Source organism: Anser brachyrhynchus (genome assembly GCF_964034855.1).
Source record: "Anser brachyrhynchus genome assembly, chromosome: 2".
Taxonomy (NCBI): domain Eukaryota; kingdom Metazoa; phylum Chordata; class Aves; order Anseriformes; family Anatidae; genus Anser; species Anser brachyrhynchus.
Genome location: NC_137695.1, coordinates 52,447,389 through 52,471,806, shown reverse-complemented (window position 1 = coordinate 52,471,806; position 24,418 = coordinate 52,447,389). Strand labels below are relative to the sequence as shown.

General features: G+C 41.5%; 1 long non-coding RNA gene across 1 annotated transcript in view; it reads right to left on the bottom strand.

Annotated features, from left to right (window-relative positions):
* LOC308190919 overlaps positions 1 to 24,418 on the bottom strand; it is a 119,978-nt gene that overhangs the window by 24,670 nt on the left and 70,890 nt on the right. Inside the window, exon 7 of the long non-coding RNA XR_013947569.1 lies at positions 20,037 to 20,128. This is a non-coding gene — a long non-coding RNA (uncharacterized lncRNA). The remainder of the gene's footprint in view (positions 1 to 20,036; positions 20,129 to 24,418) is intronic.

Sequence of the window (24,418 nt, the reverse complement as noted above, 5' to 3'; positions counted from 1 at the left end):
CACTACAAGCCAGTCAGACACACAATATTGCACTTCATGGGTGTTTTCTGGCCCAGTAGAGCTGGTCTTGCATTCTTCTCAGGGAACTATAACCCAAAGTTTGCTATGAGCCTGGAAAAGCCACTCTGCAAAGCTCAGGCACAAAATAATCACCAGATTTAACTCCTCATACGTTTATAGTCTTTTGACAGCAATAGAGCTCTCATTTTTGATGCTTTCTGATTTTAAACTCTCTCAGACTATCACTGTATTGTCAGCGTGCATGTTCATAGTGACTAACCCAGGCTTCACCTTGGCTGGAATGCCCTTCAGACAGCCCAGTTCAGCTGAACTCTCTGAGTCTGAGCAGCAGTGTCTGAGAGGAGCAAAATCCAGAGAAAAAGTAATAGCAAGCTCCTTAGGAAACTGTGGCTATTCAGTAGCAAGTATTGTGTCCAAAAGAGCATCTTTAGAGCAGAATAAATGGTGCTAAGGTTCCCATATCTGTGCTGTATGTGTTTGGATGGGGGTTAGTTTAAAATAGCTTTAGTTTGGTCCCACTTACATGAATACTGCTAGCAGCTGGATCACAGTAAATGCATGGCTGGAGCACATACTGTAATTGAGTTTCATCCAAAAGGAATCCAGTTTGCATGTTCCAAGACCACTCCACAATATGAACCAAAGCATAGTAAGAGGGTGGGGGTAGTCAGAAGATTTATTACAGAAACATAAGCCTGATCCAAACTGAAATGCTAATGTGGTACACCCACTGACTGCTACAAGGAGGCTTTCTAAGAGGCTATTGTCAATGTGCCATAGGGTAAGAATTTAACCTACTGTGAACAATTAAAGTTTTCCAAATTGTTTCCCTTTTTCCTCTTTTCCCTCACTACAATTTACATTCTGATTGTTTCAACCCATTTATTTAGCACTTAATTCATTGCTTGTAAGTCAAGAAATATGGCTCATTGAGCTTATAGACAGAATCATTTATTTTCCTGGTTTTTAAGCAAGGGCTTGAACTGGTTTTGTCTTCTTTTCAAATAAAGTTTCCTAAATATCATGAAGATGCCATGATTGGCAGGGGCACTCCCACCACAGGACACGTGGCATGTGAGATCATGCGATAAAGCCATGATTACAACTTGCAGCTCTCATCAACATTTGTAATAGATCATTAAGACCCTGAGAGCAGAAAGCTTGTATACCTTTGCACTCAAAATGATGTCCCTGTCATGCAAGCTACTGTATCTACACATTGCACAGGAATGTGTCTGCTTTCAGGATTTATGGAGGTGGGGTGAGATAGGGGACTGAGCAGCCAGAGCTGAGATTCACCCCATTCACCTTAGGGGCTGCTGTGTATGCACTGAACAGAGCTCAGACTAGGGTTCTGCGGGCAGCACTCACACTAGCAATGCTCATTAGCAACACTAAGCCCCAACAGATGCTTTTAAACCATTCAGTATCTGCCTTAATTTCAGGAGAGGTAAGTTAATGACATCAAGTGTTAGACCCTGCACCAGCAGCGCTTTCCTATTTGCACGCACAGGCCAATACACAATCTCTCTGCCCCAACTCTTCTTAGAAACCAACAAGCCATCACCAAGTAGCAAAGCTATATAAATGCTAGACTAGCACAATGTCTACATTTCATTCTAAATGCAACTTAAATCAACCACCTATGTATTTATTTTTCACTAAAAAAGGCATAAGAAAAGCAGATATGTGTGTAAAGAAAGCATAATCCCTTTTGACTCTCTTAGCCTGTAATATTTAATATTTCCTAGAAAGGATAAAATGTGACCAACATCACTACATGACAGCAACAGTGGTGGGAATTATTGTTCCATAATTCAGCACAAGTGAGCCTAATTCAGAGGCAATCAACAGGATGATGGGCTGCAGGTTACTGTGGAGAACTCAGTACAGCCAATGAGAATTTAATAAAATAATTCATAAATGGTGCATAGCCTTGCTATGACACTTTGTCTTCTAAATGAAAACACATTCATACACTGACTTCAACCAATGTGCACTTCTTTATTGGTGATGTATGCCACAAGTCATATTTACCCCTCTGCAGTGCACCACAATATGCGAGTTAAGGGCCAGGAAAGGGAAATTACTAATGATAGTGTTCTACAAGCACGCTAAGAATGCACCTTTCCTACCATTGAATGCTGAATTTTCTTTTAAGCTCTCAGTAAGTGAAGCAAATGACACTGCACTCATGTTCCTATGAATACAAAAATTATCTCTTTCAGTTTAAAATTCATCAGTTTTACTAAAACTTTCACAACATAAAATCATATGCTATGTTAGTAATAATCCAAAGTTCTGTCTGAATGTAATTTAAACCTTCCCTTGCAGCTGTACTTCCAAGTGTCTCATGTTCTTAGTAGTTCATAGTATCACATCAACCTACAATCCAGATAAAGATAAAGTGGTGGAACTCACATACAGCTACTCTTTGTTATTTCCAAGAACAAACAAACAAACAAAAAACAATCAATAACACCCAAGGAAAAATTGCTGTGCTTTAATAAAAGGATGTTTCTCAAACTGCTTGTGGCCCAGGCAATGCATTGGGTTGGAACTATGCTCCTAGGGCAACAGGTAACAACGTAACTGCATCATCCAACAGGATTTCAATGCAAGTAGCAGTATATTCATATTATTCAGGTACAGAGAGGAAGAGCTTTCTCCCAAGATAATGTATGCTGCTGTCATTTCACTTGCAATTGAGGGACAGCTATTTCTTGATGTGGAAGGCAGCAGTAGCTTAACAGCATACAGTATTCACACAACTACATTAATGTTCCCAGTCATATGTATAAGAATTGTGAAGATGAAAATCTGCATAATGTTTTGATAATAAGGTAAGATCCCTAGGAGGTTGTGATACTAGATTTACAACCAGGGAGAAAGTTGTTCTGAGCCCGCATTAAGGCTTTCCTGCTTCCACAATTTGCTTTCTCCTTTTCCATTCCCTCTCTGCCCCCAGCTTTCACATCAACTGAAGGTCAAGCACTGAATCCATGAAGATTATACTGCTCTGTTCCACCTTTTGAAAGTGCTTTCTCTTCTGCATGATGCTTAAGTATTTGATGGTACCATGCTAAATGGCTTTGGCTTCATTAACATTATCTGCCTCCTTTTGTTATGACCTGATCATAAATGTTCACAACAATGCACTACAAAAAAGGTTGTTTTAACTACACTCCAAGGGCATGATATCTGATCACCGATTCCACACCACACTTCTCTCCACAGAAAAAAAGCCTTGCAAATAGCCCCAATGTTAAACATAAACCTTTATATTAGATCATTTTGTTCAGCAACTCATTGGAAGAAAAAGCCCAAAAAACCTTACACAAGCAAAACTCGTCAATATACAGGATCTGACCTGAAGACAACATCCATTTGTGAGATTCTCTGTATTCTGTACTATAAGAAATAGGAAGGGATGGTGCATACCCTGTCTCCCATTTCTAAATGCAAGTGCCCAGATGGAGACAAGTAAATAAAATGGTGTCTTGCGGAACACCTGCTGCTTCAATGACGGTTATCGATGCTACAGTGGTGCTAGTCTCCTTATGCAGCTAGGTATTTAAATGCTGTCAAAATGCAACATTTTTACTGTGGATCATACGGACCTTTTAAAATTTAGAAATGACAAAAAGATTATTTAAGCTTTTTCTCTTTCCACATCTGACCAGTGAAGCGCTTAACTCAAGCTTTTAAAATTCTGAAGTAAAGTAGAACCTTCGAAAACCAAACAAACAATAAAAAAGACCTCAACAGGATTCACATGGAAGAGTAGGAAGCTGATAGAGGCTGGTTTTCTGAAACCTGAGTTGTATTCATGAAGCTGGCTAGAAGGAAATAGTTCTCTGAATTCTTTAGAAGATCAGCTAATGACAAATCCAAAGAGGAATGAACCTAGTGAGCTTGCTTCCTTTCTCATTTCTTATTTTTCATAATTGACTTCTATTAGATTGGATTACAAAGTAGACTCAAATTACTGACTCACCCATCCCAAGAAGGCAAGTCTTTAAAGTAATGAGATTAACAACTGTTGATCAAAGAAAATCACCATAGATGCAGAGCTCTGCATTTGTTGGTGAAATATATTGTTAGGGAGTAACTGCACTGGCTGGATCGACAGTAGTTTAGACTGGCCACCACAGACAGCTGCACATGGGAGGGTTGCTCCTGAAGCAAGAGAGGCCATCCCACAGGAGCAAACAGTCAATGAATGGTCAACTGTTTCTTCAGATCCTTTCTTCATCCCTTCCTTCAGAGATACTAGAAAATACAGTAAAAACAGAAAAAGGAGCTTCCCACAATGAGTAGATTTTGCTCTATTAAACTAAGGTCATCTCCATGTCCTCTATTATTCCAGCAGTTCAGCAAATATCTCCAGGCCCAGCAGGAGTTTTCATGGTAATACGAGGGATTAAATGAAATGGTCATTTTGAGTCTATGATCTTGAGTTTCTGTCAAACATGCCACAGTAAGTGTGCCCGAGCATCCTCAGGAAAAAATAGTTTATGGGATTCGCCAACACCACTTAGGCTATCTCCATAGGGCAGAAGCCATGGAAACCTCCCTACTACCCCAGGGGCCAACATTTCATGGAAGTGTAAAAGAAGAAGAGGATCAAGGTAGAATGGGTGCTCCTGGGTTTTATGGGAGGAGATAGGGAGCTGGGGAAAGATGGAGACATTTATCTCCAGATTTCAGACTGAAACTTAACAAAGTGCAAATCAAACCATTAGTGGAGCTCAAAAGTAGTTGATGGTTCTTCTTACTGTTAGTTTCTCATTTTTGTCCTCTTGGTTTCCAGCTGGAAATTAAAAACAAATAAATAAATCGGAATACTTCCAGGAGTGACCTACTTTGGGAACACTGGGAATACAGACATCATGTGACATCCAAACCAGTTTCTCGGACCCAAGTCATTCAGATAATCTGGATTTTCTTTCGAATAAGCATTTAAAAAACAAAGGTTGCTCTCTGTTTGCATTCCTCAAAGGGATATAACTTAGATTTGATTTAGAGTAATATTCACATAAGAAGTTTCTTCAGGAGACAGACTTGACAAACTGAGATTGTTGGTGTTGGTACAGAGCAGAGGCAGACAATCACAGTAGTGTCACATGACATTACCAAGAAGCAAGGATGATCTTGACTGTCTCTGGAAAATGTTATGTCCCAGCCTCTAACTAAAACTTCCTGGCTGTATAAGGCTTTCCAATTGCCTTATTAAGGTAATTCTCTTCATAGTGCAACCACCCCATCTTATATAGTGCTGCAGTACAGCAGACACCCATTGCACAGAGGGGGACTTGAACCCAGAGGTGAGAGTGCTGCTGTTATGATGGAGGCACTGAGAGCTCCATTTCCAGCCCACGTCTCCTCTTTAAATCACAGGCACTGAGAATCTTTCACAAAGGAAATCTGTTTTTCTGTCACGTTTGGAGTTATATGCATAGCATAAATCTTCCCTTGACCAAGTTACTCTTTGCTATTAAAAAGAGTTTAAAAGGCTTCAGGCTGTACCATTTCATATGTTTTAGCACAGCATGATCATGAAGGAAGTGACTTGAAGCAGGTGTGATATCAGGATATGTCAGTTGACCTTAAAAGTAACCATGAATTTTAGTACAGTGATAACCACAGGCAATTATGTACATCTATCTATGTTCATGCCAAGAGAAAGATGGGAACTAGAGTCTCCAAATGTCAAGCTCATGAAAGTATTTGAAAAAAGTCCCTCAAGAGCAATAGTAGTCTCCCACTCCTGCTCTGTCCCCAACAAAAGAGTTGAACTCTAACTGACACTGCAGATCGAGAAAAGGAAATACAATGACAGCACCAATAAAGAAGTTATGTGGCTTCAGTTGCAATGGTGCTAGGTTATCCTTCACATAAACCTGCACTGATACTTTAAGAATTCACATCTAATGGACTCTCTTGGCTGAGACCTCAAAGAAAATTTTGTGTAATACTTATAGTGAGATTTGCACCTATTCACACTTAGGCCTAGACTTGACTTCAGTGCATATGAGCCCTCACCAGAGAGATGAAGAGGTGTGCTTGACAGAGTAGCAAAGCTTGGTTTTCTAGATAAAAAACAACAGCTTCCATTTCTGTCCTTTGTGTGATTCCTGTCCTGTCTCTTTAAACACAATACACTGACCTGGCCATAAGAAAAATTGAAATAAATATATATATTAAAAAAAAAAGAAAAAAGAAATCTAAAGGATGAAAAATAGCCACATATGTGCAGCTGCAAAAATGGGATGAAAGGAATAAAGTTTTTCCAAAGAGCTGAAAATGAGGTCTGTGCACTGTGAGGAAGGGAAATAAGCCCAGGAATTCTGGGGATGGACAGGGAAGCACATGCAGAGACCTGCAGGAAGGGAAAGAGATGATTTGGAAGCATCTGCTGCAGTATTAGACAGCTGTAGCATCTGCCCTGTTGTTGGGACTACCTCTGTGTCAGAGCAAGTCTAGGTCCAGTTAGGGGAATGATTAGTAAAAGGCAAGAAAATTCACCTGCAAAGGAAGCATTTCATTCCAGGAAATCAGGATGTGTTTTGTAAATCACAAGCCCATGCTGGAGTCAATAAGTGAACTCCCCAGGTGTCTAGTCGTAACTCACAGCCAGGGCAGAGGGCAAGCTGTGGACTAGCAATAGGAAGAATCCAATCCCACCCTCCGTCCAGACAAAACAACCACCTTTTTAGCACTCCAGGAGGCAAACCACATCACAGTAGCTCTGGGGCTGAACCTGCCAAGGCCCTGAACACACCAACAGAGTCCTACAACCTCTCCCTCCAGCCCTCCTCCACAGGGCTTGGGTGGCCTGTGCTGAAAGCCTGCCTTGCCATGGAGCTGGTGTGTCACCTCAGGCCAGGGAAGAGCTGTGAAAAGACGAATGAAGGCATGAGGGCTTCCAACCTTTGCTTGGAAGCTGCAGTTAAGATTAGGCTATTGTGCTTCATCCTAACCTGAGCTACACTGCAGCTGTGCCAGTGCCTGACTGTGTTCCTTCCTGATCCTGGCCCACTGACTTGACTTCTCAGAGTGACCTCGGAGCTCCCTTGTCACTGTGGGCTTCCCTGGTCATCACTGGGCTGTGGCTGAACATGATTACCATCACTGGACCTCTACTCAAACTGCAGCCGTGCCATCACCTTGCCGCCAGCCTCTGCTCCCAGCCACCCTTCCCCAGCAGAGCATCCCTCTCAAGCTGCGTGCCCTGACAGTGCCTCCAAGTCCAAGGAGAGCAGTGCAGATAAGGAATATTACAGAGCTGGTGTGATCCCTATTAGAAACTTTCTAAATGGAGAAATGAGGGCAAAAGGAACTTGAATTTGATTTCTGTTATCATCTCTTCAGGGCCCCGAAAAGGGCAAAATGCAAATAAAAAAGATTCCAAATACATTTTTAATTTTATATGACTGCCTGTTTCCACCAGGCTTATTTAAGGAATTTAAAATTCCTTAAATTAAGGAAATTAAAAAATGTGATGAGGTTTCTGCTTGATGGTCAGGCTATGACTGTAATAAGGGAACTGTCTCAGTAGTTTCACTTGCTCTGTTAGCCAGTCTGAACACTAAATCCTCCTGATTCGGCCTCCAAACCAAGCCTTATACTGCACCTTGTGTGCCTGCCTGCACCAGTGCCTCTGAGCACTCCTGCTGAAATATTATAGGGTCAAAGTACAAAAGAGCTCAGCTGAAAAACTGACGCGGATCTCTATGTGGGAAGTGAAAGCCTCCTGAAGACTGTAATTTCTGTCAGCGATTTTGGTGCTATTGTATGCTCAACATTATTTCTGCCAGAAGTTCGTGTTCTGGAAAGTTCCTAACTAACAGTATGGGAATGAAAGAAAACATGTTTTCTAAGGAATCATTTCCTAAATTATGCATCACTGAAGATCCTTATGACAAACTATTTTTCAGAATATGTTAAATAATACGAAAAGGGGGTTCTGACACGTCACCACAGGCCATTACGCTAAGAGTGGCTTAACCAGTAACCCTTTATCGGTCTTACTACTGCAATTCCCTGTATATACAGTATCACAGTATCACAGATTTCTAGGTTGGAAGAGACCTCAAGATCATCGAGTCCAACCTCCGACCTAACACTAAGTACTCCACTAAACCATATCGCTAAGCTCTACATCTAAACGTCTTTTAAAGACCTCCAGGGATGGTGACTCCACCACCTCCCTGGGCAGCCCATTCCAATACTTAATAACCCTTTCGGTAAAGAAGTACTTCCTAACATCCAACCTAAAACTCCCCTGTCGCAACTTTCGCCCATTCCCCCTCGTCCTGTCACCAGGCACATAGGAGAACAGACCAGCCCCCACCTCTTTACAGCCTCCTTTAAGGTAACTGTAGAGAGCGATAAGGTCGCCCCTGAGCCTCCTCTTCTCCAGGCTGAACAACCCCAGCTCCCTCAGCCGCTCCTCGTAAGACTTGTTCTCCAGACCCCTCACCAGCTTGGTCGCCCTTCTCTGGACTCGCTCGAGCACGTCCATACGCACCTAACCTGCTCGCAACAGAGAAACAAAATGTACCATTTAAACTTAAGGCATACAATAAGTCCTGATTTTTTGAAGAGAGATGGCACTTGTATGGAGAATTAATTCAACGACACATTGAGATAGCATATTTTGGGCCAGCATAATTTCTATCATTAGATAAGAGAAAGGAAAACAAACAAACAAAAACAATAAAAAAAATAAAAATCAACAACAAACAAGCAAACAGAAAAACCACCCCTGACCTGTAATTTTGGTGAACATTAGAGTAACAAATAGGGGGCACATGTTGCTTTATGCACTGAACAGAGGATACAAGAGAGAAACTGGAGCTGCAGGGGAAGCAGACGAGGAAGAGGGAAGGACAAAGGGGTTGCTTTGGCTGTAAGGACACAGGGCACAAATCCATATAAAAAACAGGCTCCACTGATTCCTATACTCATAGAGCAACTTGTTTTTTGAAGGGGGAACCATTTCAGTATTAGGTCCCATTGTGCTATTTTGAACAAGAAGCTGACTTTTCATTACCAGCAACCAACATTAGCCCTCTTCATGTCTGTCAGACTCAATCTCGGATGTCTAGCAATTACTTGAAATTGAACTCAAAACAATACAGAGGTTTTATTGATAGCTTCTCATCAGTTGCTTGCTGTTTCTTACCTTTCAACCAATAGCCTGGAGAGCGTCCAATTCTCCTACACCATGCCCAACAGGGTCAAATTTCAGCGAGGTTATTGATTGTAACTTGACATTTAGGGAACATATGACCACTGCGACATAAACAGCTTTTTACCAGCTCATAAATATTGCTAGACTGAGGCATCCCCTTTCTCATGCTGAAAATTGAAATATTATTTCCTCGTTTTCAGCTGTGGCTCAGCATTTAATATTGTAATTCACCATTTCCTAGATTTCCAAACTGCAGAGATAAACGCCACTGTGAGAGTTATTTCAGGTAACCAATCCTGGAACCTCCACTGGCTGGACTAAGCAAAATCAGTCAAATCTTGTCTAGCAAGAATTTCAAAGAGAAGAAGCAATAGGTATGTCAATACTTCATGGATTTTTTAATGAAATCTCTCAGCAACAGAAAAAAATATTTTTTTGTTATTGTGGTCAGGCTCTGGCTTTTTACTTGCTGGGAGGGTAGAGGGGGTCAGTCGAGAAGGTCAGCATCTCAACGACATGACTTATTTGTTGTGAAACTGGCCTCTGCAAGGGCAAAACAGTGCTATTGCATCCCCCTGATTCCCATTTTTAGGGCTTCATGTCAGATCAAAAGCTAAACTCTGAATCTCGCAATGACTTTGAAATGCTCTGTCTCATTAAATATTAGGCACTAAAGGAAAAGAAAAAGAACACACTAGAGTTTCACACACTTGCTTTCAATCTAAAATTCAGCGCTAGAAATCTGAGACAACATCCCACATAACCTGAAAGACAAAGTCCCAAAAGAGAGCAGGACAATCACAGACTTCTTGGCCCCAACTCTGAGCAGAAGTTAACATCATTGATTCTGTGTGAATTAAAATGACTTCATATAATTGTTTCTAGAGGTTTTATTAATTACTACAATATAAGGCCAATATGAGGTTTATCGCCTCTTTTATGCATATCTCATCAAGTTCATTCTGGAGCAGAGATCACTGGACTTAAATGGCCCCTTGGCTTGATATTTTTACAATGTATATTTAAAGAATGTGATTCAGTTACAGTGCAAAAAATAATCAACACTTCATTTTTTTTGCCATCTGCTTTACCATAATATTACTGAAACATAGCAACTTGCCAGGATATTTTATGGGAGTTGCTTTCTTTTAAGATAAACTAATAACAGATCTGGTTAGAAAGACATCAGAGACATGCTCTTCCATCAGAGAAATTTTGTTAAAAACTCCACAAAAAATCCAAAATAAAAAAGTTGAAAAAAACATTTTGGCTTTCTCCTTGTGTGTTTTTTTTTCCCCAGTTACCATAGAACACATTATTCCAAGACTACATATGCATATAAACTTCATTTGGTTATTATTTTATTTTGCTATGTGTGTTAGTGTCATATATTTTACTCTCCTTATTCATTGAAAAATTATGTGTATCAAGCATGTATTCTGTTATAACCTCTTAACATTGTAAAAGTTAGATGTTTTAGCTGTGGAAAAGAAAAGAGTCAGTGTCTTTATCAAATTGAAACAAAATGCTTTGATGTTTCCTATTTGCTATTTTCAAATTGTTCATTCCCTTGGACTCTTCAAAATTTTGACCTGGCATTCAGATTCAGAGCACTGACCAATTTGAAGAGTTTGCAGTTCCCTGAGGAAAAGAGGTTATCTATGGCACGTGCGCGCACCTTTAACCTCTGCACAGAAAATTTGTATGCAAGGCATAAGTCACAGACGGATAAGAAAACCCTGGTGACAGGAAAGTTGTTTCACAGGAGCTTGAACCTTTAAGTGGAATCTAACCCTAATAGTTGGTGTGTGATCCACACTGCTATTACAAATGAGACGTCACTTTTTATCAACAACAAGACTTCAGAAGTGAGCAAAAAAAGTATATTTACCCAACCATTAAAATAAATAAACACCATGAGAAAAATTCAAGCTTACTGCTAGATGTTTCCTCTTTATTTTAGCAGTGTAGCTACACGTTAATTAGATATATTGCTAAACATTTAACTGTGTGGCAAAGCATGTGCATACTTCTACTTAAAAAAATAATACTCAGTAAAAGCAACAGTCTGAACCAGTCTAATTGAACAAGAGGTTTGGAGGGACCCTGCAGTGTTGTGACTTGGTGACTTGAGTCATCCAATTTACCTGTCAGCCAGGTGAGAACTAGCAAGACCCAGATACAGAAAGTCAACTCTGAGATATATGGTTTTGTGTAAAGATATAAACATGATTTTCAGATGCTTTTTTTCACTCCTTGACGTCAGCAGGGCAGCAGAAGGTCCCTGTGGGAAACTGGAAAGACAAAAACTGCTCAAAAGCCAGTAAACCAATTTCATTTCCAGCTCTTCCTTTCAGTCAGGAGATGAAGAATGGAATTCCTCAGCCACGTTGCTGAGGGCTGGTGAATTGTTGACTGTAAAAGCAGAAAGAAAAGGAAAGCTGACCAATCCTCAAATCACTCTGACCCTCAAAGCCAGCCTGCTGCTTCATGGGCAATTTCACAACTGAGCCATGAATGATCCAAAAAGCCTTTAAAGATTCTCTCTGACTTGTTTTGCTTGTTCATGAGAATATGTTGCTCCTGGGAAGTGATGTGGCCAGCATGTTGTGAGTCATGAATTGCGCTGATTGCAAGCACAGCTGGGAATCCTCTTCAGCCATTCCCAATTGCTTCCTTTCTCTAGCCTATTTTATCATTTGATTTTTTACTGGCAGAAAAAAAAAAAAAAAAGGAAAAAAAAGTTAAATTAAAAATAGGGCTTTGTTGCTTTTTCTGGCCCCAGCACTCCTTGGCAGCTGATTTCACTCTCTCTTTCCCTTTCTTTTCCTTTTTTTTTTTTTTCAAATCTTCATTTATTCAGAGAACATCACACCACCCTTCTCTGTCCAGAAGGTCTCTCCGCTCCTCCTCATTGGCCTGGCTGCTCTCTGCGGTGACTTACTGGCGGCAGGGTGCCCCCTTATTGCACCCACTTCACCTTTTTCCTCTGTCTCCTGTCCTGTTCTTGTATGTCCCCCCTTTCTGTATGGGGGCTCAGTACTAGAAATATTTTCAGTTAAGCCTTCTTATTGGCTTTCCTGCAGAACTGGTAACTGAAACACTGGCACTATAACTCAGTAAAACCTTTATGTGTTCTTCTTTGCTCTTTTTTACACAAAACCCCAGAAATTTTCCCTGCAGGCTCGTAATTGTGCTGCCATTATAGGATAGCTCTTTTAAGCCAATCATCCAAAATGCCCATCTTTGTGTGCACTATTGTGTGTCAGAAAAAGTGAAGCTTCCTCCCTCCTTGGTGTGCAGACATCCCGATACAGAAATTAGCCTGCGCGAATCCATCTCCTCAAATCCCGAAATAAGAAACGAGTCTCCTGCCAAAGTCAGTGCAAGTTGTCCCGCTGGTTTCATGTGGCTCTGAGTCAGACCATGAGGGTGAAGCTCAGGTCTGTGCACTATTCGAGATCCACCTGAAACAAATTAATTGATGGGCCCAGCGATGATGGGGAGGAAAGCAGCAGCTGCCTGCAGCATCCAGGTGGATTAGTGCACTCTGCTCCCTGCCCCTCTGCCTGACATGTCCCCGACAGCTCTCTGACAAAAGGAGCCCTGTGCTAAGCACTGCCTTTCAGCTCAACAGTTATTTTGCCTGCAGCCCAAGCAATATTTGACACATATTGTATCCCTTTTCTGCTGCATCAGCAGTGTTGTGTAAACACGTTAGCTCATTGAGGCTTGAAATTCACAATTGTTTCCCCACTTGCAAAACAAACCACATCCCGATAGGCCCAGGGGACAAGGCAGTTATTCAGATTTCTACTCAAGCTGGTCAAAGTAAGAGAAGTGGTTAATAAAGTTACTACTATCCTTTCCAATCCATCAGCTGCCTCCAATACTACAAAGGTCTGCTGACGTGGCAGGAATGGATGGCACTGCCTTTCAGCAGCCCTTTCCTCTTCCCTCAGAGGGGACTGAGCAGGTTGAAAAGACTGATGGGTTGTCTCTCCTAATGGTAACAGTGCTGGTTTCCTTTCTGATCAGTGCACACTGGAGGAAATAAAGCAAAATAACACAACCTGCAAGGCCTCCTTCGCTGGGAATGACTGCTGGATCTAAGGCTTGGGTGCTGAAGGGCTAATTTCATCTGGAGCAGACAGAGGTGAAGTTGGGCAGAGAGGTGGAAGTAACCAGGGGAAGAAAGAGCAAAAGGTCTCTCAGCTCAGGGAATGTGCACAGAAATAACTCCATCCCTCCACATAGGTTTGTCGTCCAGGAGAGCTCACTCCAGCCAGACGTCCACCAGTTTCTGAATGCTGAGGAATTAGAAGCAGCAAGAGCAGGCAAGAGATGTATTTACTACTCTGCTTTCTTAGATGTACTGCACCAGATACAGCATCTCAAAATGCCTCCTAGCCCTGCTGGCAATGAGAGGATGGTGGCCTGAATTCATCCCAGCTACCTGTAGGCACTGATCTCTTTCACTGTGCTGGGGGGGGGGACCAAAGAGAGACAGACGGATGTCACTAGAAGCCACGCAAACATCAGCCAGGAAGAGGTGCCCTCTGCCAGTACCTACCTGACTGAAGTTAGGTAGGGCATGTGCTAGAAGATACGCATGTATTTTGCCCTCTTCTTGTTTTCATATGTGAGACCTCACACAGACTTTACCTGGTCTCACACATATGAGACCAGCCGTGGTGCTGGCAGCAGCATCCCCTTTGCTCCCCTACAGCACCATAGTGGTTTACAGTGGTGGCCACTGTCAGTGCAGTGTACTTACCCTACGAGTTATTGCAACTTCCAGCCCTTCCTGCACACCTTTGAGCTGTTTTATAAAACAGGGCAAAATGAAACCCTTCCTGAAGGGCCTTTTCAGATAAAGAGGTTGGGTCTTAGTGGCAAATACACCTGCGATACATCACTCACTTTCCCAATACCATCCCTTCCTGTTAGTCTGGTGCTTCTGAAAGTGCACAGGGTATATTCATCCTGTGCCTGGTGGAGTTTGGGGTGCATGAACTTGGGTTTTTGCTTCGAGGGAGGGGGAATAGGGAAACTTCTAACTTCTGGACTTTGGTCCCTTGGTTTCATTGTTATTTAATGTCATCGTACATTCACTTCTATATCTGTCTGCCTACTAGCAACAGACTTACTTTTTTGAAGCAATAAGTGTCTTCATGCATGAGCCAAGAATACTGAATCCATCCCTCTATGCAGATCTGTCATCCAGCAAAGCTTACTCCAGCCAGGCTCCCACCCATCACCAAATCAATATGAAATAATATCTTTATAAGATCCATCTGTTTCTTTCCCTTTATAATAGTTTAAGATCCGATACTATGAGGCAATGAGGTTTAAACAGCCTGTCTGTTAATTGGTAGGTAGCTCTTTCACTTAGCCCTGGCCTTGACCCTACTACCTCAATCGTCTCACATGCTACTGCCTAATAATTCCTCAGGGATGGAGACAGAGGCCATGCCTAGTCATTCCTTACTATCAGAAAGTTTCTCCACAGAAGAGTCCTGTGACCCAGCTGGAAAGGGGAATTACACTATTTTATGATAAGACTGTGTATAGGTAAGCCATGTTTTTCAGGACCTCTTGCTATGCCTTTATCCTTCCACAGTAAAATATGTGGTACAGAGTTTACAGACCTTGTGCTCTAAATGTTGTAGAAAAGTATAAAATCAGTTAGGTCCTGGGGAACGGTTGTTTTAAATTCATGTGTTCTTGCTTTTATTAGACATTACTATTTATGTCAGAATCTGAAAAGTATATGATTTCAATGGAGGGTAGGTTTTGTACGTGCCACAAAGAAATTGATGGCAAATGACTGGAACTCACAGTAAAATATACAAGTAAACGGAAATTTTCCCAACATTGAATTTTTCTAACTTAATCTATGAACACAGGTAGGATGGCAATAAAACTGGCGATTCAGAGTAGCAGAATTATATCTGAACTGAATTTGACACATTTATCATAAAATTATTAACTCATCTGCTTTCTAAGGCAGCTTTCTAAGTCCATCTGAACTTGTCATCTTCTTCAGCCAAGGACATGAGCCAGTGGGAAAAAATGTGAGTACTGACATTGATTTTAATTAGCTTTGGGGTTTAACACCATGTTTTTTATGTTAACTGAAAGATACATGTTGTACTTAAATGCCCTTACAATAATGAATAATGGTTCTTCCAGTGAATTTGCTAAAAATACACCAATATGATTTTAAGGAAATAAATGCTAAGTTGCTCTGGCACATACAGTGAGTTCCATCTTCGCCTGGAAAATGATCTGAAGTCTGAGAGTCAGAAAGTGACTGAAACAGACCTGAAATGGCTGCTCCAGGGCTCTTTACATAGTCACCATAAAGATGCTGCATCATCACTAAGGATTGGATACCCTACATATTATAGTCATAAAATTACTAAGTATTCTGGGGTGCCTTTTCCTTCTAGCCCCTAATTTGGTGACTAAATCCTCCTGGAAAGCCATGGACTAGACTCATCCCACTGTGTAAGGTAATCTGTACTTGGGGATCTCAAAGTATGCTTCAGAAACATCAAGGGGCCAAGCTGCTGAGAAAGAGAAACACATTGCAGTGCAGTGACAAATCCCAGATAAATGTACACAATGCTCCTCAGTTCCAGGCTTATTCTTTCAGCCTCAGGATCAACTTTTGCTTTTAGAAATACTAAAGTTTAAAACCTACTGAATCTTGGATGAACATTTGCAAGGAGAAGGGAGCATTTGTCCTTAAGTACGAAAGGCTTTTGAAAAGCTCTGTCACTTCTTTAGGTTGATGGAAAACAGCATTTGTGCAAGAAACACTATTCTCTAATGAGCTTCTGCTTTAATCCAGAGCACACCAGAGGCTAAATAAACTGCATGGGTTCAGCCAAATCTGTGCACGGTTCACGTAGGTCTTGCTCAAGCTAATGGATCATTGTTATGCCAGGATATAATGGATAAATTGGCAAGGGTCTGTCCCTTGCATGTTTGATGCAGTCTCTGGATGAACCTGTAAGGACACATTTGCTTGCATTCTGTAGTATTCTTTCTTACAGTCTAAGCTTGTTTTGTGTTCTCAAAATGGCATAAAAAGTTCCAGAAATAATTCAAAGTAATTAAAAATAAAAGGGCAGGAATCTGATGCCAGGGAGGGGAGCGTTTTCTCTTTTAGCCTCTTTTTGTGGATCCCGTTGTGCCAAGACAGAGAACAGTGAGATGTTCAAATATTAATAAAGTGGTAGCACAGCCAAATTAAAATGCCCCAATTCTCATAAGTAATGTTTCCAGCAGAGCACAAAAGAATAATCAGGCCCCCAAACTAGTGAAGGAGAATTTATGACCCGCCATCTGAGCTGCCAAGAACTCCCTCCATGCTGGCACGGAGGATGACATGGGAATCACTCTGCCTTTACACTTCACCCAACTCTATGCTACCCTGCACCCCCCCTTTTTAAAACAAACAAACAAAACAAAACAAAAAAAACAACGGTTAATTCAACAAACTGTATCTTTCTTGAAAGAGCTATTTAGGCAAACTATCCCAGGTGGAAGAACTTAGATGTTGACCTGCACATGTTGTATGTACCTACCCTGTATGTTGCAGACATACCTAGGGCACTGCTCTAGGTCTGGACTGGTCTTGTCCTATGGTTCAGGGTATACTTCTAGTCTCAGCTATTTGCCTGAGTATCATAAAACACTTTGTGGCTTGAACCACTCTAGGGAGCAGGGTTTTTCTGTTGGCATTTCTGGACTAGCCATCTCTCATGTGGCTAGCCAAAATAGCAATGAACCTGGTATTGTTGCCAGAGTGGTTTCGCCCTGTCCAGTGCTCCTTGGATATCCTCACCACAACACCATCAGGCTTTCATGTATCACCTGTTCTCATTTTTCGTATATTTAAATTGTGAACTTTGTTTTCCTTGTGCAGCAACAATGACGATACAGACTCATGTACGGTGAGCATTAAGAGAGATTTTCCCAACAAATATGCAATTAGTTTTAGGAGGAAACGAAACCCCAAACACTACCAGTGCATTTTTAATGAAACTCCTCTGTGCTACTCTGTTCCACCTTTCACTGGTCAGGACACAAAGATAAACTGGGCTAACAGTCAGACTCACCTTATTCTGCATCTCTAATGAATTTGAAACATGACATTTTGCTTTACATTGTCTTCCTCTGTCATGTATTCTGGTTCACCTCAGCTTCCCGTGATGGCATACTGAAGTTTTATTTGAGTGCCTTTTATTATTGTATTTGCTAGTCAGATAAAACATTCTCTTTCTAAACTGTTTTTCCAATCCAAAAACTGTCCCACATACATTTCAACATTGATTTTGTTCCAATCTCTGGCTGGATATAGAAATGTTATCTAATACCAGGAGTCCTAAATGAAAATTTTGAAAGGCAGCACGTACTGTTTTAACCCTACTCTGTCCCTTGATACACTTCTGTATCATCAGTCTGATCTCTGATATCATTCTAACCAAGGTAGTCTGCTTTCTCCCAGAATTTTTCCTAGTGCTCAAGATATGTATTATCTCTCACTTATCACTTTGCATTATTTACACATTGGTAATTTATGGTTCTTTATGCTTTGCAATCTTTTCATATAGAAAATGAAAAAAAAAAAAGAAGAAAAAAAAAAGGGATCAGAGGAAAAGGACATGAATCAGCTTCTAGAAATGTAGATTTAGTTTCCAGGGTTTCTTCAATTCACCCTTATCAGTCATGGGTAGTGATCAAAGAATTAAATGCCTTCCCAGTTGAGAAAGGTTTAGAACAGTAAATAATTCGCTCATTCTGGGTCATTCTGATACAACATTCCCAGCCACTGATGTATCCCACATCCAAATGGTCACACTTCAGAGACGCCTGAGTGATCTTACACGAATGTACCTACTTTCTCCCTTGAGGACTTCCCAGACCCCTAAAAGTGGGAAAGCTCTACTTCTTGCATGTTTGATCCTGGCCCTCTCCTATTGTGAAACCAAATTTCTGCAAGTGGAGCATGAAGACCAATGTCTTTGAGAGAGCCTCTCTTTAGGTGTTTAAATGTATAGCTCTTAAAAACATGCAATCCTGCCTAGGAAATTGGTAAGAGTCTACTGAACATAGTCACACACAGACTCTCAGCTAACTAAACTGAATGTACCTTTCCAGTCCACAATAGGTATTTATCTTCTGTTCATTTCTCTGCGCTATAAAACACCAGAGTCTACCACAAGTTTCACTGTTAACTACTCTGGTCTCATTATGCCATATGCCTATATATATAAATATATGCATAAGTCTATATATAGTCAGTTTACAAAAGTCATGCACGTCTTGTAACCTCCCTGTGTATATGTTCTCAACACACCTTGTTATGATAGGTACCAGGAGTAAACAAGCACTGTGTACAAAAGGAACAATTTCAGCCCATACTTCTGTCCCTACTGCACTGAAGAGCAATACCCTATTGAAATGATATAAGAGGCTTGTTCCGGTTTGCATTTTCCAATTCAGGCGGACAGCTGTGGCAACTACATGATAGCACAATCAATGCTGACACAGCCATACATGGACAACATTTACAGAAATGTAAAAAGAAAGGTTCCTGGCCTAAGATTCCAGCCTAATTGAGCCAAACACAATAAATGTGATAATCATTCCTTCTCACAGTGAAGTGAACAATTCAATTTGGAAGGAAAGATGTGCCATTGCTATTCCCCAGTCCTGCTGTTATTTTATTTTATATGCACTGTTACTGCTCATCATTGAGATTTTCCGCATTCAGTTTGGGAGTACCTTTGCCAGAGAGTTCAAATTATGGTCTAAACTTGGGTTAGTGGGGCTTCTGAGGGTTTGCCTACACGGGGAAGTTAGAGTGCTATAATGGAAGCTGTTAATTTCCATCACTAAGCTTTTCTGGACACCCTCGGCCAGGCACAAACCAGCACATGTTCATATGCTAGAGCCTGAGCTGGCCAGGCATGAGGGAGCTTTGGTCTGACAGCTGTAGAGCTGCAAAAGCACAGCGCTTCTCCCAAGCTCTGCTAAAAATCTGGCTGTGTCATCCCTGACTTGGCTCTTCCAGGCAAGAGGCTGTCACCTTCAGGGGAGAGCTGGTAGGCCAGCACCGGCGCATGGACGACAGTCCCTGCCACCCCTCCAGCGGCTTTGTGGCCGCTGACTCCAGCATGGAGAGCATACCCACTCTGCTGCATCCACAGTCCCAGGCAGACAAGCCCACCACACACCAGACTTGCTGCAGAGCTCTCTGGGGAGGTCCTCTGAAAGTCTGCTGTCCAACACCCTTTTCAGATGCTGCTGGTTTTGAATGATGTTACAACTATTGCAAAATCACTGCTGCTGTTGCAAAAGCAAAAAGGAGCCAGTCCAGTGCACACTTTTTAAGTGGGTGATGTCAGCTACAATAAATAAATAAATAAATAAACAAACTCCAAACTCTGGGGGCTGTGCTGCTGCACTGTATTTCTTGACACTACAACATGGAAGTGCTGCTATCTAATAAAGCTGTGCAGCAGCTTAGCTACTTCCTCTCACCTCCACTTAGCACCAAACAGTACCACTTCTGACTTTCTTGCAACATTGCACATCAGCCATTAGGTTAGAAGGGAAAGGTGATAAAAGGCTTCTTTTCCCCACAAGAGACATGATCTTATTTGTTAAAAATTTTGCAGTGCTTGCTTACTCTGCATCCTTGCCTTTACTTCTTGCTTTGAAGAAACAGCTTGATTTACATAGGACTGAAAAAGGAGTGTATTAGGTGGTTGCTATCAAGGAAGATGCCATTGCTTACCTGCTGTCCTCCAGCCTCCCATGCACAGGGCAGACTTGCACATGCTGCTGCTGGGCCACACTCAGCAGGCAACACACATTTGGAGTTGTTCTCTGGAGAATAAATAAATAAATAAATAAATAAAATAGAATGAGGCATACACACAGAAAGTGTTTATCCTATCACCTAAGCACAGAGGGGACCTATTGCAAATGCATGGTTCTTTCTCAAGCACAAAGATGGGCTCAGCTCTGGAGCCTCTCATGGTGGGAGAGAGCACTCGTAGGGCTTTAGCATGGACCTAATATCCTGATGCAGCACAGACAAATTAGGCATAGTTGAGGACAGGCTAGCCCATGAGCAGATGACCTGAACTTAATCTCTTCCAAGCACAGCAAAAGCCTCAAATGGAATAGGTGCAATCAACACTGGTGGAAAGGTGTTTGAGTGCATGGCTCATTTCAATCTGTGCAGAAATACCCCCAGACACCATCTTTTTTTGCCCCATTATGTTTATTAACTACAATTAGGTAGTAATTTATATATCAAAGAGAAGCTATTTCAGAGCTGACAATGCTACTCACATAGAAAACACAAAGTAACCATTTTTGTTATACTAAAGCTGAAAGAAAAAAAAAATCCCATTTTTTTCAGGAAGACTGATATCTGCTGTGGAAGGAAATGACTAAATGAACTGCAGGTGTAGCAAGGTAGTTAAATCAATTGGGCCCAACAAATTGCAGTTTCTCTAAAGGAAGGCTAATAATTGGCCTGGCAACCAGACACTAGAGGATAACAAGTGTATGTACATGTGTGACAAAGAGAAAAAAAAGACAACATTACAGATCTTATTTTGTATCTCCACACCAAAGTATGTATGCTGTCTCTGATTCAACTGGCACAGAAAGTTCTACAAAAAGCACGGTGATGCTAACAGATACACATCCATGAAACCTTAGTCTTTTGTTTTATAAAGACAAAGGACATGACAAAGCTTCACTTTAAATAGAATCATAGAACCATTTAGGTTGGCAAAGACCTCCAAGACCCTGAAGTTCAACCATGGCTAAGTCTACTCCTAAACCATGGCAGGACCTCACTTAGCCTCGGTGAACCTCATACGGTTGGCCTCAGCTCATTGATCCAGCCTGTACAGATCTCTACCCTCAGGAACCTTCCTACCCTCAAGCAGATCAATGCTCCCACCTAACTTGCTGTCGTCTGCAAACTTACTGAGGGTGCACTCGATCCCCTCATTCAGATTGTCGATAAAAATATTAAAGAGAACTGGCCCTAGTACTGAGCCCTGGGGGACACCAATAGTGACCAGCCTCCAACTGGATTTAACTCCATTCACCACAACTCTTTGGGCCTGGCTACCCACCTGAGTGGGTCACCTTGTCACAGAAGGCAATCAGGCTAGTCAAGCAGGACTCACCTTTCATAAACCCATGCTGACTGGGCCTGATCACCTGGTTATCCTGTATGTGCTGCATGATGGCACTCAAGTTATCTGTTCCACAGCCTTCCCCAGCCCCAAGGTCAAACCAACAGGCCTGTAGTTGCCCAGGTCATCCTCCATTGAAAAATGACCCGTGATCAAAATAAACCCACCAAAGTTCTGCCAGTGACACCAGGCTTGGAGTTGGGTATTGATCTGCTGGCTCGTCCTGTTTCTCCCTTCATCATTCCCTGCAACTGGAGGCATAGAGGAAAACACTACCTGTCATCTTGATCCCTTAACCAATTGTCCCAAGGCCCTGAACTCTCTCATTTGCCCATGAATTTCTTGTTCGAAGTTCAACACAGCCTATGTGAATCAATAATGAGTAATAATCTGAGGGCCACACCAGGACAGAAGCTTTCTCTTCACATCTCTAACCTGGGCCCCAGGGAGGCAGCAGAATTCCCTATGAAGTGGCACCATTCAGCATATTGGGCCTTCTGTTCCCTTCAGAAAGGCATCTAAAACCAGTTGCAGTCTTTGAGTAAAAGTGGAGAACCCATGTTAAAAACTGAATTTAGGTTAAGGATATGAAGAGTGGTTACAATAAGAAAAAATTCTACCAAAAAGAAGATGGCATAAATCCTTGTGTTTTCTCACTAGGGGACTTCGAGTGCATACTTGCACACACATACCAACATCCTCCTTCTGGGTCAGGGTGAAGCCTTTTCTGCCTCTTCCCAGAGTCCCCCTTGACTGTAGTGGAACATGGGTCCCTCTGCCCCAAAAACCTACAGCAAAACTTCCCCCATCGTTGTCACAGACCTCACTAACAGAAAGACATAAGGAAATAAAGTTTGACTATATTCCTCCCCAAACCAGACTTAACAGAGTATGAATGCCTCCTGCACACATGAACAGGCTTCAGTCGTGGAACTAAACCAGAGCGTCCCAGGTTCCTGGGTCCCCCACACTAAAATGATTTGGAAATCAGGATATTCCTGCCTCCGTAAAGGTGGAAACAATCTTGGCTTTGCTAAACTGAGTTAATCTTTCTCATTCTCATTTATTTCATGCAAATTTTCAGAGAGGAGATTTGGGTTTTAGGCGTATATTGATAACATAGCTTTTATGTACTTTTTGTACCTTTGCCATTTAGACAAATTGAGAAGAAATACAGCATTTAGCATCACAAACACTTTCTGCTTTACCTTTCCATTCTCATTGCTCAGGTGTCCAAAGGTTTTAAGGAATATGCATTTCATGTGTCACAAGGAAAGATAGGATGTGAACTCAACTTCACCAGCTCCTTTGTGTTTTGAGCTGATATTATGCTCACAGAAAAAGTCTCTCCATACAGCTGAGCTTTTGTCAAATCCTGCACAGGTTTTTTGTTGATGTTCTCAGCCCAAGCAAATCATACTGCAATCCATCACAATTCACTGAATGCTTAGCATACTTGCTAGGTTGCTTCGTAGTTTTGCCATGCTTAGAGATGCTGATGAAAACTTGTTTTCATTCTGTCTGCTACCACAGGAATTGTATTTGTTAGGCTACACCTCTTTCACAGTTTGTATGGAGAAGGCAAAGAGAAAATCCTTTCTTCAGTCACTGACATTTCAGCTGTTTTGACTGCAGCAATTGAATCCGACAGACTTTCATTCTAAAATGCAAGTCAAAGTTTTGTTTGGCAGAGAAGGACACAGCCATTTTGAGACATGTGACACCCGCTCTTTTTTAGTCACAATTTCACAAGCTGTGGATGCTCCAGTTTTCAAACATGCTTATTACAGTTAGCTCAGATCCCAAGTGCTCTGGCGTATATAATTCCTGAGAAAGCAGTTCTTCTGGCAGATTAAGGGAACAGTTTGCTTTTGCCTCAGGCCATTAACATTTTAATAAAATGGTCGTCAACTGTGATAGCAATTTATCTTTAGGGGACTTTATCTATTATTAACCTTATTAAGTAACAAGTTTATTTTTGCTGACATGTAGATTTTCCAATCCTCATCAAGACTGATTCCATTTTTTCTTTTAATTTCATGTTCCATTATGTTGCGCTCCTTTGCTAGAAGTGTGTTTTGCAAGTTTGTTTGGTTTGTTTTTGCACTGAATTTCAATGCTTTCCATCTCCTCAGAGTTAGGAAAAATACATGATCTCATCAGAAGTCATTAGAAAAAGTCATTTACTCCTGTATATCAGTCATTTTAGCTCAGGTAAACTTGCAGTTATTCACATCCTGGTTTCTCAGGCACTGGGTTATCTGAAAATTATTTCTGTCCCCTAAACTCAAAATCCAGAGAAGAACTAAAATTTGTTTAACAGAAACTATAATTATCCAAGGTTTCAGATGTCTGCCAAGATACCAGGGTTACCATTATTCAGTGTAATTAATGCTTTCACCAATTTAGAAGACTGTACAAACATCATGGCCTCGTGCTACTAGACAATGAGCACTTTCTATGAGATGATGAATGCCTTTGCTTCTGATAGATTTATCAGTATCTTGCAGGTTCTGGATCCATGCTGGTCACGTATAGGAGAGGCTGAACCAGTTAAGAAAAACACAGCTTTCAGTCCCAACTCTCTCATAAACCAGCTGACTGAAAACCGCAGTCTATTACTGGAAGTAAACACAACCTGATTTTTTTTTCTAATTTTTAATTTATTTATTATTTAACTTTTCAGAGAGTCTTAGTAAAGGTCCACTACATCCTTTCTTTCTGTATGCCTTCACAAATCCATGTTATTTCTAAGCTTGTAACAAGATGCTCTGCGAGTTTTGCAAGAAAGAAAAGTCTAAATGTATTCATAGAATCATAGAATGGCTTGGGTTGGAAAGGACTTTAAAGACCACATGGTGCCAACCCCCCTGCCATGGGCAGGGGCACCTCCCACCAGACCAGGCTGCCCAAAGCCCCATCCAGCCTGGCCTTGAGCACCTCCAGGGATGGGGCA